At 43.6% G+C, this 19,124-nt stretch overlaps 1 pseudogene; it reads left to right on the forward strand.

The window, feature by feature from the left end:
• The first annotated feature begins 1,331 nt into the window (after positions 1-1,331).
• LOC119002059 (28S ribosomal protein S5, mitochondrial-like) lies at positions 1,332-9,093 on the forward strand (annotated as a pseudogene).
• Positions 9,094-19,124: the final 10,031 nt, after the last annotated feature.

Below are 19,124 nucleotides of genomic sequence, written 5' to 3' on the forward strand. Positions count from 1 at the left end.
GTTATGTGGCATTAATCTGGCACTAACCGATTAAAACACAGAGTGCAAAGTGAAAGGATAACACCAAAGCATGGCAAACATAAATAAATAAATATAAGCAATCTTTTGCAGGGCTAAGATAGAACAAATGGTTCCTGTGAAGTTTCCCACCAAACTAGGCAGTAACTCCTTAGTGACAGAACACATTTCCCCCTAAGTGACCACCAGAGAGCTGGGCACTTAAAAGACATAATGCAAATGTGTCTATCGGTATTTGGGAACATAAGCAATGCAAGGCATTTCAGCAAAATGCTGGAATAAACCAAAGTCAAAATGCTTGCAAAACTGGGCAGTCAATTGACTGAGTTAGACTGTCTACAGATTCAGGTGCTCTAAACGCCCTCTGTCAGATCAAATCTCCCAGAAGACCTAAACCAGACAACGCACCGACAGGTTTTCCTGCCTTAGCCCTCACGTGATATCCAACTTCCCACAGACAGCTGGGTTCTTTCTTTTTCTTTCTCTTTCTTTTTCTCTCTCTGACCTCAGGCCCTTCAGAAATGGAGCCCCAAACTCTCTTAATCTCTCATCTTGCACATAGCTCCACCTGAAGCTCAGAGAGACCCTTCATGTGTTTCTCTCCATTGGGTGACTGGCCTGGGATCTCTGGTTTGACTGTTCAAAAATCAAAAGATTTGGCCCCTCACACACCCCCTCCTGGGGACCTGGCCCGCAACCCACACATGTGTCCTGACTCACATTTTCTCAACCCCTCATGTAACAAAATGGCTAAAGGCACGGACTAGAGAGCTGGTCAGTCCTGGGTTTCTACCGCAGCTCTGCCAAGGTGCGCTGTGTGACTGTGGGAAGGCACTCAATCTCTTTGAGCCTTAGCTGTCTTAACTGTACAATGGACATAATAACATGTACCTACCTTAGAGTTGTTGTTACGGTTGGAAAGGTTCTGTCATACAAAATACTAAGCACAGCCCCGGCATGTACTCAATGTTTAATAATTATGAACTATTATTATTTGGCTTTGAACTCAGAGAGTAGACTGATCAGATAGAGTTTCTATGGGTTGGAAGGCAAAAGTTTTATGCCTTAGACAGACCTGTTGTCAGCCAGAATGAGGTCAGAACCATGGCACCACAGGTGGCAGTGTGCGCAGCAGGCTGCCCTCCTGCACTGGGTGGCACACAGGTGGGACATCTATGGTCCAGGCAGCTTTCCTTAAACAGCTCTCCAACAGCTTCCCCTTTGGTGTTGAAGACTGTTCTCAGCAATGACCCTTCGTCCCCTCCAGGAACGAGAAGCAATTGTCATTTCAGCACCTTGGTCTGTGTGTCACAATCTGGATTTTTTTTCTCCCAGCAACTTGATGGGTGAACAGTACAGATCTTGTAATTGCTTCACCAAATTGACAGCAGAGGACCTATGGAAAGGTGCTTTCACAGAGGCCAGTGCTGGAGCAAGAGAAGGAAGAGCAAAGAGTGCTAGAGAGAAAGACAGAGACAGTCAGACAGACAGACAGAGAAGGAAGGTTTTGGAAGGGAGTCAGATTATCAGTGAAAGCTGTAGTGGCCTCCTATGTCCTGGTCTGAATGTCCGTCTTGTGGGGATGGGGCTGTGCAAACCATTGCCACAACAAGCAAAGAAGAACGGGAAAAGGTGGAGGCTGACATCATCCACCAGCAAGAAGAGTGGGACCCAAAGAGGAAGATGAAGCTTAAGCAGAAGCGAGGCTGGAGTGGAAACATAAGGTTCGGAAGTGTCAGTCTTGGCCCTCCCAACCCTGGTCCCAATGAAGAAACACATGATGATTTTGATGCCAGGATACTTGAGGTAAGAAACGTTTTTAATATGATAGCAAAAGAGGAAAGAAAGAGATCAGTCCATGTCCTGGTCGCCATGGGAAATGACAATGGAGCTGCAGGCTTTGCCACTGGGAAAGCAAGTGAACAGATGACACTTTCAGAAAAGCAAGGAAAGAGCAGTTCGCTACTTGCATTATATAGAATAATATAAAGACCAGGCAGACTTCCGGCCAAGATGGAGGCGCAGGTGGAAATACTGTGCCTCCTCATACAACCAAGTTAAAAGACAACAAAGTTTTAGTAACAAAAATGCAACCAAAACACAGAAAATCGAACTGTATGGAAGTCCGACAACAACAAACCATTCATCCAGACTGGTAAGAGGGACGGATTCAGCAGCTGTCAGAGCTGGGTCACACAGGAAAAAACGGTGGCTGCCAGACTGACCCAGATGCGCAGGCAGTGGTTGGCAGATCCCAGGTGTGGTGTGGCAATGGGCAGACCCAGTGGGGATACAAGGCGGCTGGCTGACTGCGGTCACACATTCACACACATATAAACCAGGCAAAGGGGTGAGCAGTGAGACAGACCGCACAAGCTAGGGCCCCAGTGACAGGAATTAAAGCCTAAAAGCACCAATTGAAGAATCTTTCAAGGTCAACGTGCCCGGAGAAGCTCCCAGGCTCACAGAGAGTTTGTTGGAGATACCCACAGGGTCCTGGAAGGTGCACAAGCCCACACATCTGGGAACCAGCACCAGAAGGGCCCAATTTGCTTGTGGGAAGCAGAAGAGGGGAACAAAATCAGAGAGAGAGCATGGAACAAGCGCCATTGCCCTTCTCTGACCCCGCCCCCACATACAGTGTCACAACCCAGCAACCTGGGTTGCCCCACCCTGGTAAATACCTAAGGCTCCGTCCCTCATACGTAACAGGCGTGATCAGACCAAAACATTATGGCTCAAGAAGAACAGCTCAAAACCCCAGAGCCAATACTTCTAAGTGACCAAGAAATAGCCAACCTATCAGATGCACAGTTCAAAACAGTGGTGACCAGGATGCTCACAGAACTGGTTGATTCTAGTCACAAATTAGAGGAACAAATGAAGGGTAATCTAATTGAAATTAAGGGAAGTGCACAGGAAAATAATAGTGATGGAAAGGAAACTAGGACTCAGATCAAGGGAGTGGACCAGAAGGAAGAAAAAAATGACCAAATAGAAAAGAATGAAGAAACAAGAATTCAAAAAAATGAGGACAGGCTAAGGGACCTCCAGGACATCTTTAAACATCCCAACATCTAAATTATAGGGGTACCAGAAGGGGGAAGAGGAAGAGCAACAAGTGGAAAGCTTATTTGAACAAATAATAAAGAACTTCCCCAATCTGGCAAAGGAAATAGACAGACTTCTAGGAAGTCCAGGAAGCTCAGAGAATCCCAAAGAAGTTGGACCCAAGAAGGAACACACCAAGGCACATCATAATTACATTACCCAAGATTAAAATGAAGGAGAGAATTCTAGAAGCAGCAAAGGATAAGGGGACAGTCACCTACAAAGGAGTTCCCATCAGACTGTCAGCGGATTTCTCCAAAGAAACCTTACAGGCAAGAAGGGGCTGGAAAGAAGTATTCCAAGTCAGGAAATCCAAGGACCTACACCCAAGATTGCTCTATCCAGCCAAGCTTTCATTTAGAATGGAAGGACAGATAAAGTGCTTCTCAGATGAGGTCAAGTTCAAGGAGTTCATCATCACCAGGCCCTTATTATATGAAATGCTAAAGGGACTTATCTAAGAAAAAGAAGATAAAAAATATGAACAGTGAAAGAACAGCAAACTCACAGTTATTAACAACCGCACCTAAAACAAAAGCAAACTAAGAGGACAGCTAGATCAGGAGTGGAACCATAGAAATGAAGAACACATGGAGGGTTAGCAACAGGAGAGTGGGAGGAGGAGAAGGGGGGAGAAGGTACAGAGAATAAGTAGCATAGACAGTAGGTAGCAAATAGACAGGGGGGAGGGTAAGAATAGTATGGGAAATATAGAATCTAAAGAACTTGTGACACATGGACACAAACTAAAGGGGAGATGTGGGGGAGGGGGTGTGCAGGGTGGAGGGGAATGAAGAGGGGATGGGACAACTGTAATGGCATATTTTTTTTAAAAAAGACCAGGCAATATTTCATGATATATCTTTAACATTTTTTCTTTTTTAGTTTATTTTTATTATATTTTAATTTTTTATTGTTATTATATTACAGTTGTCCCAATTTTTTGGCCCTTTGCCCTCCACTGCCCAGCTCAACCCCCGTTCCCACAGTCAATCCCCACACCATTGTCCATGTCCATGGGTCATTCATACATGTTCTTTGACTAATCCCTCCCCCTTCTTTCCACCGTTATCCCTCTCCCCCCACCCCTCTGGTCACTATCAGCCTATTCCATGTTTCCACACCTCTGGTTCTATCTTGCTCATTAGTTTATTTTGTTCATGATATTCCTCTTATAGGTGAGATCATATGGTATCTGTTTTTCACTGACTGGCTTATTTCACTTAGCATAATATTCTCCAGTTCCATCCATGCTGTTGCAAAAGGCAAGAGTTCCTTTTTTCTGTTGTGTAGTATTCCGTTATGTAAATGTACCACACACTCATCTACTGATGGGCACCTAGGCTGTTTCTAGCACTTGGTTATTATAAATAGTGCTGCTATGAACACAGGGATGAATAGGTTATTTTGAATAGGTGATTCAGGATTCTTAGGGTATAATACCAGCAGTGGGATTACTGGGTCAAAAAGCAGTTTTATTTTTAATTTTTTGAGTAAATTTCATACTGTTTTCCACAGTGGCTGCACTGGTCTGCATCCCTACAAACAGTCCATCCACTAGGGTTTCCTTATCTCCACACCCTCACCAGCACTTATGGTTTGTTGATTTATTAATGATAGCCATTCTGATAGGTGGGACATGATATTTCATTGTGGTTTTAATTTGTACCTCTCTGATGGCCAGCAATGTTGAGCATCTTCTCATAGGTCTATGGGACTTCTGTATGTCCTCCTTGGAGAAGTGTCTATTTAGGTTCTTTGCCCATTTTTTAATTGGACTGTCTGTCTTCCTGGTGTTGAATCATATGATTTCTTTACATATTTTAGAGATTAAACACTTTTCCAATGTTTTATTATAAAGGCCATATATAAGAAACCTACTACCAACATCATACTCAATGGGCAAAAACCAAAAGCTTTTCCCTGAAGATCAGGAATAAGACAAGGGTGTCCTCTTTTACCACTCTTATTCAACATAGTACTGGAAGTTCTAGCCACAGCAATCAGACAAGAAAAAAAATAAAAAGCATCCAAATTGTAAAGGAGGAAGTAAAACTGTCATTCACAGATGACGTGATAGTGTACATAGAAAACCCTATAGTCTCCACCAAAAAACTACTCAACCTAATAAGTGAATTTGGCAAAATAGTAATATACAAAGTCAATATTCAGAAATCGATGACATTTTTACACACCAACAATGAACTACCAGAAAGAGAAACTAGGGGAAAAATCCTATTTACTATAGCAACCAGAAAAATAAAGTACCTAGGAATAAATTTAACCAAGGACATAAAAGACCTGTACTCAGAAAACTATAGAACACCGAGGAAAGAAATTGAGGAAGATACAAATAAATGGAAGCATATACTGTGTTCATGGATTAGAAGAATTAACGTCATTAAAATGTCCATACTACCCATAGCAACCTATAGATTCAATGCAGTTTCTATTGAAATAACAATAGCATATTCCACAGATTTAAAACAAATATTTCAAAAATTTGTATGGAACAAAAAAGACCCTGAATAGCCTCAGCAATCTTGAGGAAAAAGAACAAAATAGGAAGGATCACAATACCTGATATCAAACTACATTCAAGGCCCCTGTAATCAAAACAGCCTGGTACTGTTCTATGAGAACAGACACATAGATCAATGGAACAGAATAGAGAGCCCAAAAATAAACCCAAGTCTCTATGATCAATTAATATTTGACAAAGGGGGCACAAGTATACACTGGAGTAAAAACTCTTCAATGAATGTTGTTGGCAGAACTGGACTGGTACATGCAGAAAAAAGAAACTAGATCACCAACTTACACCATTCACCAGAATAAACTCAAAATGGATAAAAGACTTAAATATAAATCATGACACCATGAAAGTCTTAGAGGAAAACATGGGCAGGAAAACTTCTGATACCTCTTTCACTTTTTCAAAGGACATACATCAAGATGAAGAAACAACCCAAGGGCCATGGACTCTGCTGCCACTGGGCCATCGCCACCCTTTGCTATCTCACTGACATCAAAGAATGTCTGATAAGGTCTCAGGGTCCCTGACAAGCTCGATCTTGTCTGGGGACTCCTCCTTGGGCTCTCTCACCAGGGAATCTGCCAACCACTGGCTGATAAGTTCCAGGAAGAGTGCAGCCCTCTGCCCACCTTGGTCACCTCACCCCAGGGGGCCTTGAGAAAGGGTCCAGAGCCAGAAGATGAGGTTCCTACACATCGCTGGACTGGGAGGAAGTGAAGACCACCCGGGGAATCAAGGCTCCACATGGTCGGGTCTAAAGAGAGCTGCCCCGAGCTCCCGCAGCCTCACACACCACCATGTCGGCAGGGTCAGCCTCCGGAGGAGACTCAGTCTCACACTGTGGAAAGTCAGGGTTTTTGTTGTTTGTTTGTTTGTTTGTTTGTTTGTTTAGGGGAGACCAACCTGAACTTTTTTATTTACAAATAATAAATAATTATAGTTTTCACTTAAAAATAAATAAATGTTATCCTACGTCTACAGCTCTTATAAGTTAAGTAGAGGGTGTGCCTTCCCCTTTCTCATTCCCTCCTCTCCACCTCAACACCTTAAGGATGGGGTAAGGGCATATGAAGAGCTAAACACGCACACACACACACACACACACAAACACACATACACACACCACCACCACCACCACCACCTCTCCCTGTCATTGGAAAGGGAGAGAACTTTTCATAAGATCTGAAACTGGAGGTTTAAACTGAACCTGGCTGTGAGTTTTAATAGCTGGAAGTAATCAGAAAGTTAAGGGATCCTCTTCTTCCCAGGAGGGTAGAAAGTTAACACACAGTTGATAATAGAATGTAAAACAAAAAACCAAACTGCTCCTTTATTTGAATCCTGTGAAGTTGAAACTTCTTCCCAAATTACCTGTCATTAACTACGTATTTTATGCTAAGAGCTTTACAGACTTTACTGCACTTAAACCCCACAACAATCCTGACCCCCATGTAATAGATGGAGAAACTGAGGCTCAAAGAGATAAAGTAACTTGCCCAAAGGACTCCAGCCTAAAAATGATCAGAGTGAAGATTCAAACCCAGGCTTGCCCACCCACACAGGCCTGTTTCTTCCTGCTACATGGAGCTGTCACCTCTATGTATCTTCACCTGACTCAGTTTGCAGACGCCCCTTGGGCCTCCTCAATCCCACTCTGCAGGCTGTAGCCCCAGCCTGTTAAATGGGCTCTGTGGGAGAAGATCATAATTGTGCCTGACCACAAGGTCTGCAGGGAGTTAATAAATTATTCCAAGAGAATATTTGTACTGAAGGCCGTATTGACTAGAGTCTATTTCCTGAGCTGGCACATTTTTTTCTCCCCTCAGTAACTGTTGCAAAGCAAGTTCAAATGCAAATCTTGATGCCTCATCTATAGGACCCCTTGCTTATTTATTGTCAAGGATGCATTGTCAAAGCCTGCCTGCCAGTCAAGGCCATTGCAAAGGGACAATTCTGGGGGGAAAAGAAAGGTAAATCTTAGGGGTCCCAGGTTTTCACAGAAAAGGCACTTTGGTTCCTTTCTTTGTGGATTTTCAAGTGCCTATCACTTTTCTCCCTCCCAGCCTCATCTTTTTCCCTGAAAGAACCACAACTGATTCACTGCAGTACCATGCTACCCAATAAATAGAAACAACCCAAATGTCCACCAGTAGGGAAATAGGTCAGTAAACCATCCAACAGAGTGCCGTGAAATCCTGCTACAGAAGGAGAAAGAGCCCTGTGCCCCTGGTACAGAGTGGTCTCCAATTTATATCTTTTCCATGAAGTTAGCAAGGTTTAGAAAAGAATATATAGAATATTTATTTATATTAGCAAAATGAAAAACAATGGAAGGATAATCAGCAGAAAATGGCTCCCTGGGGTGGGGAGAGAAGGAGAGTGGTAATGGGAGGGGAAGCAGGGCTTGTCTGGCGCAGGCAACGAGGGCCGGACAAGAAAGGAGGGGCGGGGAGTGGTCCGCCCGGCTGTGTGCAGTCAATAAGGTGCACAGCATGTGGGTCATTTTTTAAAAATAATAATAAAAGTAACTACAAAATGCAATGTGGTGTCATGGATTGGATCCCGGGCCCAAAAAAGAGACATTCATGGAAAAACTGGTGAAATCTGAGTCGAGTCTGCAGTTTCACTGATAGATAGTATTATACCGATATTAATTTCTTAGTTTTGACAAACCTACCAAGGTTATGAAAGATGCCAATATTCGGGGGAGTTGGATGAAGGGTAAATAAAAGTATTCTCTATGCCATCTTCACAACTGTTCTATGAATCTAAAATTATTCCAGATTAAAAGGTTTATATTTTTAAATAAGTGAGTCGTGCTGAATGGCATATGAATGAATAAGCATGATGAAATCATAGGGAAGCAACCAAAGTTCATCCTCTTTTAGTCATCATCACAGACGGCAGTGCTAAACAATATCTGTGGTAGAACGCCCCCTCTTCCCACAGGGGCCACCACTCAGCAGCACCCCCTCTTCATGACCCTGTGCTCTCAGGATACTTTCTATACTAGTTTTAGTTTGGAATGATGTAAACATTTTCTTTATACAAAATAAAATAAAATTTCAAGACAAAAAGGAAAGAGCCATGATATCAGGCATAAATAACCCAAATTTGAGAGCCACCACCAAGAACCCCTGTCTAGTCCAGGTTACGGCAACTCTCACCAAATCCTGCAAGAGTAACAATCACGGTGAGATTCACACCCAGGTCCACCCGAGCCCAGATCACACCAGCTTTCTGATGAACCTTCTCAGGGGCAATGAAACATGAACCACACATCAGAATGGGAACCTGAAGCTCTTCTTCTGTCCTTCTAGAGGTGTCAACAAGGACACGAAGATTTTGTGAACAGGAGGGGCACCTTGACCTTGAATCAGAAGTCTGCTCTTCCAGGGAGGTCAAGTTGGCAGAGCCTCAAGCACTGAACCTGGTGCCTGGAGGCAGTGGGCACAGCAGAACAGCAGCTGAGCACAGGCCCGTTCCATTCAGGTCAGCAAAGGATTCCTCTGAGCACAGCATCCCAGGGTTCTTTGCTGTAAGGAAGGCCCCTTCTCCTGGAAACTTCCCACAAAGCTGTGTGATTTCATACTTAATTATGGCTTATGTGTGGTATGTTCTCTGATGAGACCCATCATTTCCAAAACCTGCAGGAAAGTACCCACCTTGGAACCTTTGAAAGAGTTTCTACTTTGTCTCATTTGCTCCAAGATACCAGCATGGTGGACCCTCTCCATTGATCCAGGTCTTTGCTCAGAGCTACCTCCTCCTAGAGGCCTTCCCTCACTACCCTCTCAAAACTGAGGTACACCCTCCTATCTCTCTCCATCCACTTACCCCACTTTATTTATCCTCATAATGTTTGCTGTCTCTTGGCATCTATCCACATGTTAACTTATTTGCTGTCTTCCTTCTCTGAAGGCTCCATAAGAGCAGGGTCTGTCCACAATGCATTCCCAGAGCCTGCAGCTGCTCAGAGTAAACTGTAGGTGCAAAGGCAAAGAGGTGCAAAGGCCCTGCGGTGCAAATGACCATGGCATGCTTAAAGAACAGAAAGAAGGCCAGTGTGGCAAGAGGGGGCATGCTAGGAGGTGAGCTAAGAGTGGTAGTCAGGGGCCAGATCACAAAGGCCTTTGTGGACCATAGCACGTGGTTTGGGTTTAATTCTGAATATAATGAGTAGTCTCTGGAGAGCTGTAAGCTAGGATTCCATTTAATCTAAAGATCATTCTCACTTTTATATGAAGGGGCAAGAGGTAAAGCGGGGCGGGGGACCAGTTATAAAAACTACTGGAATGCTCCAATGGAGATGGGATGGTGGCTTGGATTAGCGAGAGAGCTCTGAAGATAAAGTAATAGATGGCTTGAGGATGTATCTTGGCTATTTGCTGATGAACTGACTGTGGAATGTAGGAGAAAAAAAGGAAAGATGACTCCAAGTTTAAAAATCTAACAACTTAAGGAAGATAAATGTTAATGGGGAAAACACAATAAAAATTAGGAAAAAAATAAATTATTAATATGAAAAAATTATCATTGCTAATGTTTATTTAAAAATCTGAGAAACTGAGTGGATGGTGGTGGCATTTACTGAAATGGGAGAATCTGGGAGTCAGAGGGAAATATACTTTGAGTGGAGGCAGGGGTAAAAAAATGAAAAATGGCTCATGTTTTGTTCCACAAACACCAAGGAGCCAGAGGGACTTGATAAAAGCTTTTGGAAACTACTAACCACTCCCCTCATCAGAGCTCACAGCCCTTTTTCTTCTAGCAGAAAGTTCTTCCTTGCTTAGCCAAGCCCAGCTTCCTTGCACAGACAGAAAGGAAAGCAATTCTTGGATTCTCACAAGGACCACAACACAGATGGGTCTATATTAGACTTTGTACCAGAATCCACTGGGTTCCTAATTTCCAAAGATGGCCCCCAGAATGCACACCATTCTTCTTGTGAAGGAGCAAAGCCAATTTCCCCTCTGCCTTAGGCTGGCCTGGCCTTATGATCAGCAATGAGCAATAGAGTATGTGATGAAAGTGATGTGCCAGGTCTTCCAAGCCTTAGGAGGACTGGCAACTCTCACTCCCTGCCCATTAAAAACCAGCTGCTATGCTGGGAGAAGCCCAAGCCACACAGAGAAAACACATGGATAAGAACTGAGGCAATCCAGTTGAGCTCCCAGTCAACAGCTAGAACCAATTCAGCAACCATGAAAGTGAGCCACGTTGAACGCTCCAGCCAAGCTGCACTCCCAAATGACTGCAGCTCTAATTATGTCACACAGAGCAGGTCTGACAGCTAAGCCTAGCCAACTTCCAGAATCATAGTGACAATGAATTAGTCTTAACCTAAGTTTGTTGTGGTTTAATATCCAGCAATTGCTAACATTCAATCTAATAACTACCATGTTTCCTTGACTCCAGGATTCTTTTGATGTAGTAGTAAGCCTACACTAAGCATACATGTCAAAGGAAAAATATATCATGATTTTAAACCCCTGAAAAATCTGCTCAATGTTTGTCTTAGAATCAAGAATATGAGGGGGACCCCAAAAACAGAATATGTTTATAAAAAATTGCTTATAAAAAATTACATGTTTAAACTTCAGTCACCTTCAAAGTATTCTCTATTTTATGCAATATGCCCATCGAGGCTTTTCTTTCCACTGCTCAAAATAGTTTTTGAACTCATTGATTTCGAAGCCTTTTAGTGCTTTTGTCATTTCACTTCTTCCACATCGGCAAACCATTTTCCTTTGAGGAATTTTTTCATCTGGGAAACAAAATAAAAGTCACCTGGGGCAAGATTGGGTGAATAGGGAGGGTGGGGCATGGGGGGTCATGCCGTATTTGGTCAAAAACTGCTAAACACTCAGTGAGGTATGGGCAGGTGCACTCATAAATCACCCATCATGAAATGGGCAAGCACATTAAAAGAGTCTTCCAAAGAAATTCACTAAATCTGAACCAGCCTCTCACAATAACACCAGCTGGAACACTGATATAGATGGGTTCCTAGAGCACTCATCTAGGGGGGAAGTCTGTACTACAAAAGGCCTGCCCTCCAGAAGATAATTCCCACTTTTGGGGCCCCCTCCCACTTTGTAGGGCTACTACATGGTTCCAAGTTCTGTACCCTCCACATGCTCACACTTACTTCAACTACATCCAGATAACAGAACTAATCTTTAGACAACTTACATTGCATCTGGCTTATCACCTGGTTTGTCCCTAAATTTACTGTTTCTTCAGAGTGAGCAGACATGTCCTGCTTTCTCCCTCTCGGGGCATCTTTCAATAACACCGCCTTTTTTTGATGAAGTAAGACACAGAAGCTGTCCTAAAACTCAATTTATGGAAGTGAGTGGAGGCCAGGGTTCAGACTGACACTCCCAATCTTGCCTAATTAATGACACGCGTTATTGCCCTGGTTCCCCTAACTGAAAGCAGCCTCCAGAGCTTGACGTGTTTTCCCAACAATAAAACACAATAAATGAATTAGTGTCCTGAGGGACCGTGGCGGGAATAAAGGGAAAGCCACGAAAGATAGATGATGTCTCAACTAATTTTATGATTTATCGATCTCCACTCTGCTCATTTTGCAATGTGGGAGAGCTCATTTTTCTGCCAGGCCCGCAGTGGTGTCACCCTTGCTAATAGATATGATTACCATCCCCAAAACTGTGTTTGTGAAAATAAGAAGTGTGGCTTCTCTCTGCTGCTGACCTCAGCAGTTTTCTTTTATTATGTGTACTGGACCTGCCAAGAACCCAAATTGATGCACTTATAAGGAAACTTGTTGGACAGTCACGAGCATTTTTCTCATTTTTCTTCCAAACGAGTTCATCTCTAAGCAAGTGCAGATTCATGGTTTAAATTACGGAGTTGACACATCATCTGTTTCCAGTGCTTGTAACCTCACAAGGAGGACCTTCGTGAGGTGGGAGAGTAGCAAAGGGGAGAGAGGTGTCGCCACTAACTGTTTTTGGCCCATATGACAACTTGAGTTTAAAGATAGATTTGTCAGGACCCAGCACAAACCAATTTGGATGGTTCAACAATTCCATCCAGCAAATATTGATTGGGTACAAGTATTGTGCTAAGTATTCTGGAAGCAGTCAGTCAGTCTGAATTCAGTAAATGTTCGTTTAGTACCTACTATATGCTAAGTGGACATCACAGAGTGAAAAAAACGGACATTGTCTCTTTGCTCATAGAAATGATGCCCCACTGAACAAAGACTGAATTTCAAAAGCAGTAACTATAAAGAGAGTAGAATAGGATGTGTTAGCCAACCACACTACAGTTGTGCTATGTGGCACACACTCAGTGGCCTACAGTGACATTTATATCTGCTCATGCAACTACGGTCAGTTTGGGTTTGGCTGAATTGGATAGGGCTGGGCTCTAGGCCATCATCAGTTCAGTTCAGGTCTGTTCTGTGTGCCTCTCATTCTTCTGGGACCAGCAGGTGTCCCAGGGCATGTAGCTCTCATGCCGTGGCAGAAGTGAGGAGTGTGAGCTCAAAATTTAGTCAGACTTCAAATCTCTGCGCACTAACATCCTATTGGCCAAAACGAGTCATAAGGCCAAGCTCAGAATCATGGGATAAGGAATTAAACCCCACCCACAGTTGGAGAAGGAAGAGAGTGAACATCTGATGGGAAATAATCCAATCTACCATGGAGGGGGATAGGAGATTTAGGGGAGGCAGTCTGTCAAAGACAAAGCCTCAGAATTGAAACCTGAAAGAACAGACCCATCTTGCCCCCAACTGGCTTAGTGATTTCTTTGCTTTTCAGTTGTGTTTTACGTGAAATGACAAGAGTTGCACACCATGAGCAAATATTGCACCGCAATATACGGTGCATTCTAGACTCAAATGTCAGTTGAACAAATAAATGAATATTTAGTACAACATTATTTATAATTCTGAAAATGAAGAAATGACTCAAAGGCCCTCCGTGAGGTAATAAGTAAATAAACAGTTGTGTGTCTGTACCTTGGAATATTATGTTACTGTACAAAATTTTCTTATTATAAAAATTCATTATTAAAAATGTGGAATATACAGAAAGATGCCAAGAAGAAAATAAAACTCACTCCCAGAGGTAGCCTTTGGAGGATGTCCTGCCACTCTCTGCGGTATTACTCATCCGTGCACCTTCATGCACACATGTGTGTTTATCTACCACAACTGAAAGTGTAGTGAACTTAGGAATTAGAGTCCTACTTTTCCCCCCCTTAATATCATGTTGAGGTACTTTCCCATCTCTATGAATTTTTATAAAAAGGTTTAATGGTGTGAGAAATTGGTACTGATTTTATGAGGGTAGAAAACTGGGGTACAAAATCATGCATTCAATGTGATTTCAATTTTACAATCATTTCACAGAGACAGGCATGTGTGTGTTGTAATGTCTGTATGAATGACTGTGAAGAAAGAGACCCAATGTGAAGAATGGCTGCTTTGGGTTGTGGGACCACAGTTGGCTGTCATTTCATTGTCGATATTTTTCTCCATCTTCTTCATGTTATACAATGAACATGTATTGCTATTGCAATTAAAAAATGTGTTTTGCCCTGGCTAGTGTAGATCGGTGGATCGAGCACGGGCCTGCGAACCACACAATCGCGGTTCAATTCCCAGTCACAGCACATGCCTGGGTTGCAGGCCAGTTCCCAGCAGGGAACGCATGAGAGGCAACCATACATTGATATTTCTCTCCCTTTCTCCTTCCCTTCCCCTCTAAAGATAAATAAATAAAATTTTAAAAAATAAAATAAAATAAGGAAAAGTCCAGATGGCTATAAAAAATGTGTTTAAACAGAGACAATAAATTTGAAAGCAAAGAGGGTGAGCTGACTAATCATCTCTGATATATATATATATATATATATATATATATATATATATATATATGATTCTGTGGTTCCATCAAACAGAAGAAGTTTAAGGGAGCCCCAGGCTCACCTCAAACTCCCAGAGTTGCATCGTCTGCTCAGGCCAAGCTTAGCAGTCATGGGACTGCTTGGAGAGGAGAGGCCCAGGTCAGGAGTCCATGGGACCCAGAGAGTCTGCCCCATTGGCTTGGAGGTCAGCAGATAAAGGGACAGATCCAGGTGGTCAGGCAAAGCCAAACAGAGAAAAGTAGGCTGCAAGAATCCAGATGTTGGGAGGTCAGAAGATAAAAAAGAACTGTAGTGGCTAGCCCTCATTCAGGCCCCAGACCCTCTACCACTCCCTGCAGGGCAGGATTGGAAGAAACTCTGAAGCCTGACCCTCAGGACTTCCTCACATCCTCACTCTCCTGCCCAGGATGGGAAGGACAGTCTGGAATTTCCCGTAGAAATTAGTGGAGAAGTTAAGGGCAGTGGAAACCTAACAGTATGACCTGTTGGGGCATCGGAAAATGCTAGTCCCAAAACCTTTGATCCCCTGGTGTTGTCTGGGGAGAAAAGTCAAAATTCTGTAAGCGCAGCTTTGGGGGTTTCCCTGATTCCCTTTGGCAATCAGCCTCATTTCCCCTATCTCCACTCACATACACGCGCACACACAGACATGCACATGTGTCCACACTTGCCAAGGCTTCGCTCATGCTGCTTCCTCTGCCTGGAGTGCCTTTCCCTCATTTCCACTCCTTTAAATTGTTTACATCCCCAGAGCTGTCTTCCAAGAAGCCTTTTGAAAAACTGTTGTGTGACTAAAGCAAGAGAAAGGTTCCGTTTCAATCCAGACCCCTATCCTTGCTGGTTGTATGACCTTGGACAAGTTGGATCATCCTTCTGATCCCAACTTGCTCATCAGTAATATTCGATGATGAGGTAGCTGCCTCAAGCATGAAAAGAGAGAATGTAGTTCAAATATCTGTCAAAAAGTAGTCAAGTCGATTTCAACAAAGGCCAACAAATGTCAGGTGCCATGTCCTTCCTAGTAGCAGTTCTCCACCCAGTTTTCTGGGTGGTATCTTCTCTATCTATTCACCACCTTCTGCCCAAGTTTCCGTTTAAGTCTCCTGGAGTCAAGGATAGTGCAATGCTAAGAACAGCACCTCCAAATTTAGATGGAATTGGGTTGCATCCCAGCTATGACATCTCTTCATTGTGGGATCTTGGACAAGCTATTTCACCTCTCAGAGCCTCAATTTTTCCCATGTGATAAACAGGTTTAAGGTTCAATATTGGGAGAGTTAAGTAGAACAGTGCCTGACACAGAAGAAGTGCTGGAGGGGGCTTATTACTGCTTCATGGGGTTATGATGTTCCAATGGGCTTATGCCTGCAAAGCTCATATCCAGAGCCCTGGCTGGAATGTAGAGAGCCCTCCATAAATGTGAGTAGCATAATCTGACATTTAGTATATAAGTCCAATATTCCTCTCTCTCTACCCCCTCAGCAGCTGTAGAGATGTCAGTCAATTCCTTTTCAGACCAAAAAGACCCATTCTCTGCAATTTGCTGGGGTCTCCTGAGTTAATTTAGCTATGCCCCCACTCACCCAGGTCCTAAACCAGAGGACTCCTGGAGTCAAGTAGGATCATCCTCTTGCACCATGAGGACCCAGGGGCTAGGTATTGTACTGTCTGGCTAATTTGAAGCCAAGCAGACACTGACTTTGGAGAACATCCACCAGGCTCATTGCATTTCCATCCCCACAAAGGAACTCTATGGTCCAGCCCAGCCAGATCTTCTCATCGACCAGCTAATGGGGTTACATAATTTCCACTCCCCAGGAAGCTGACTTTAATAATGGGGTACCAAGGAAAAAATGGTGCAGGCAGGGAGAGGGAGGGAAGGCAGGTGAGGGTATGACTCTGCATGTGAGTGACACATCCTATATGAAGTTGATTCATGTCGGAGCAAATCTGGGCAGGGACCAGCTGATTCCGGCAGTGAAGTTATTGCTCTGCCAGTTTAATATTTTGCCATCTGCTAACTGAAGGCTCCACTGCCTGCTGGGTCCTATAAAGACTTTTATTTATTATATTACACATGGCAACATCTGCCGCCGGATGAGGCTGTACTCAGCGCCCTAATTAAACAAATACACACTCCTGCAATGGCAGAGGGCTGGGTCTCACTGTGAATTAGCAGAACTGTCGCGGGTAGTTAAAACTTGGAGAGTCCCGGTCAGAGGAGTTTTCTGGAGAAAAGGCAGCATGTGGAACACTTGGCTTCCCTTCTGATGGTCACGAAAGAAGTACAGCTGATTAAAAACAGGCTGAAAAAAAAAGGCTCTTTACAAAATAGGCTGGTTTTAATCTTCTCCACCCTGCCTCACTCCCAAACAGAACTTGAGTTTTAAGACCTGGGTTAGCCAGCAGTCAGAATTCCTGGTCTGCTTTTCCCACCACTCTCACAGGATCCCTGTCACATTACATTTCTGTCTCGTTGTGCACTCTCAGAAGTGCTAAAGGGACTAACTAAAAGGAGAAGCCCCCCAGATGGAAAAATGAGGTTTGGAAGTTCCATTTAGTTTTACACTCATGCACTCATTCATTCGATAAATCTATTGAATCTAGTAGGTGACCTGCTGTATGAGATGGACTACATCTCTGTCTTCACAAAACACACAGTTGACTGGAGTCTTCAAATCAACAAATAGAAAAGACAGTCACAGGTTGTGATGTGTGCTAGGACGGCAGTATTCATTTTCCATTGCTGCTACAACAAGTCACCGTAAACTCAGTGGCTTAAAACAAATTCAGTATTTTACAGTTATGTAGGTTAGAAGTCTGATGTGGGTCACCCAGGGTTAAAATTAAGGGGTTGGCAGGCCCTGTGTTCATTCTGGAAACCCTAGGAAAGAATGGGTTTCCTAGGGTTCTCCTGATTTTCTTAAAAAGCTTCTAGAGACCACCTGCATTCTTTGGCTCATGGCTCCCTCTTCCATCTTTGAGAGCAGCAGCGTAGAGTCTCTCTGGCCGTCCTCTTACTTCTTTCTCTGATTCTTCTCTCCCCCCTTCCTCTTCCAATTTTAAGGAATCACTCCTGTGATTACTACACCTACCCAACCCACATACTCCAGGACGATCTCCCTAGTGGAAGGGGATCGATAACTTTTAATCTATCTTCATTCTTAACTTATCTCTGCCATGTAACCTAACATATTCACAGGTTTGGAGATTCAGATGTGGACATCTTTGGGGAGTTGTTATTCTGCCAGTCACAATGGGCAAGGAGCTATTTTAGATACAGTGGCCTTGGGAGAGCTTCTCTGAGATGCAACAGTGAGAACAGGTTGCAAGCAGAGGAGAAAGTGTTGGGGACCCACTCTGCCTGGTTTCAGGAATTGTAAACCCCCCATGGCTAAGGATAAGTGAGCGACCTCCGGAACACAAGCCACAGGAGACAAAGGCTTGTTTCTGGTAGTGAATGCTGCCTCAGTTTCCCCTACCTGCGCCCAAAGCATGGTTGGAAGTCAGAAACAGGTAAGACTCCTCACAGAGAGGGGCAATCTAAGCAAGACTCTATCACTTGAGAGGTCATCATGGAAGGACTCAGGGGGCTGCAACAAAGAGCGAGCAATAGATCCTTGCCCCCCACCCCAGCTATGTGACATAGCCCGAGTCCCCATGTCCTCTGGGAGAAGCACTTCCTGGCTCTAATCCACTTAAGCCTGAAAAACCTGATGGGGAGGGGGTGCAGCTCCTTCCCTTGCTAGAGCAGACCCGGATCTGGGGAAATCTGGCATCAGAAAGAATTCCTAAAATATCTTGTGAAAGCTGCTTCGCTAAGAGTGCTTTCATTCATAGGTTAAGGGTCCTAGAAGGAAACCCTAAAGTTTCTGCAAACCCCCTTCCTGATAGACTCTGACTCAGACTAAGCCCTCAGATTTCTTTGAAATATTACCTACTGTTTGATCTTTGCCACCCTGTAGTCCTGTGTATTAGAACCCAATAAAAGCCCCTGGAGGAAGGGGCTCAAGACTTTTTCCCACTGAGAAACTGGCCACATCTCCTCCCCAAGCAGATCATGTCTTGGTAGTGTTTACTTTCATCTGTGGCACAAGGGGGGACTTGAGGGCAAAGTGGCCCCCACAGGAAAGGAAGTTCAAAAACCCAAAGGCAGGAAAGAATTGGATTGGTCACAGTATGAAAGGGAAACCAACCGTGGGCTTGAAACAGTCATAGGGAGTCATGGGCAAGGGAAAAGTGGCCCAAGATGAAGCTGACAAAGTAAAAACAGGTCAGATTACATCACATCTTAACATGCCTTTCAGAGGCAGCCTGGTGCAGTGATTAAAAAGGTCAGATATAGAAAGGGAACATACTTTCACTAAACACCTAGTTTTTAACAAGCCTTGTGCTAGGACCTTTAAATATATTATCTTGTTTAATTTCTGTAACAAATACATGAAATATGCTTTGCAATTCCCATCTTTCAGATGAGGGAATAGTGACTTGTACAACTAAGTGGTAGAGACAGTGTGTAAGCCCTGAAATAGCTGGTTCCAAAGCCCAGACT

The sequence above is a fragment of the Sturnira hondurensis genome, unplaced genomic scaffold (genome assembly GCF_014824575.4).
Source record: "Sturnira hondurensis isolate 20B ecotype Veracruz unplaced genomic scaffold, ASM1482457v3 Scaffold0017394, whole genome shotgun sequence".
In the NCBI taxonomy this organism is placed as follows: domain Eukaryota; kingdom Metazoa; phylum Chordata; class Mammalia; order Chiroptera; family Phyllostomidae; genus Sturnira; species Sturnira hondurensis.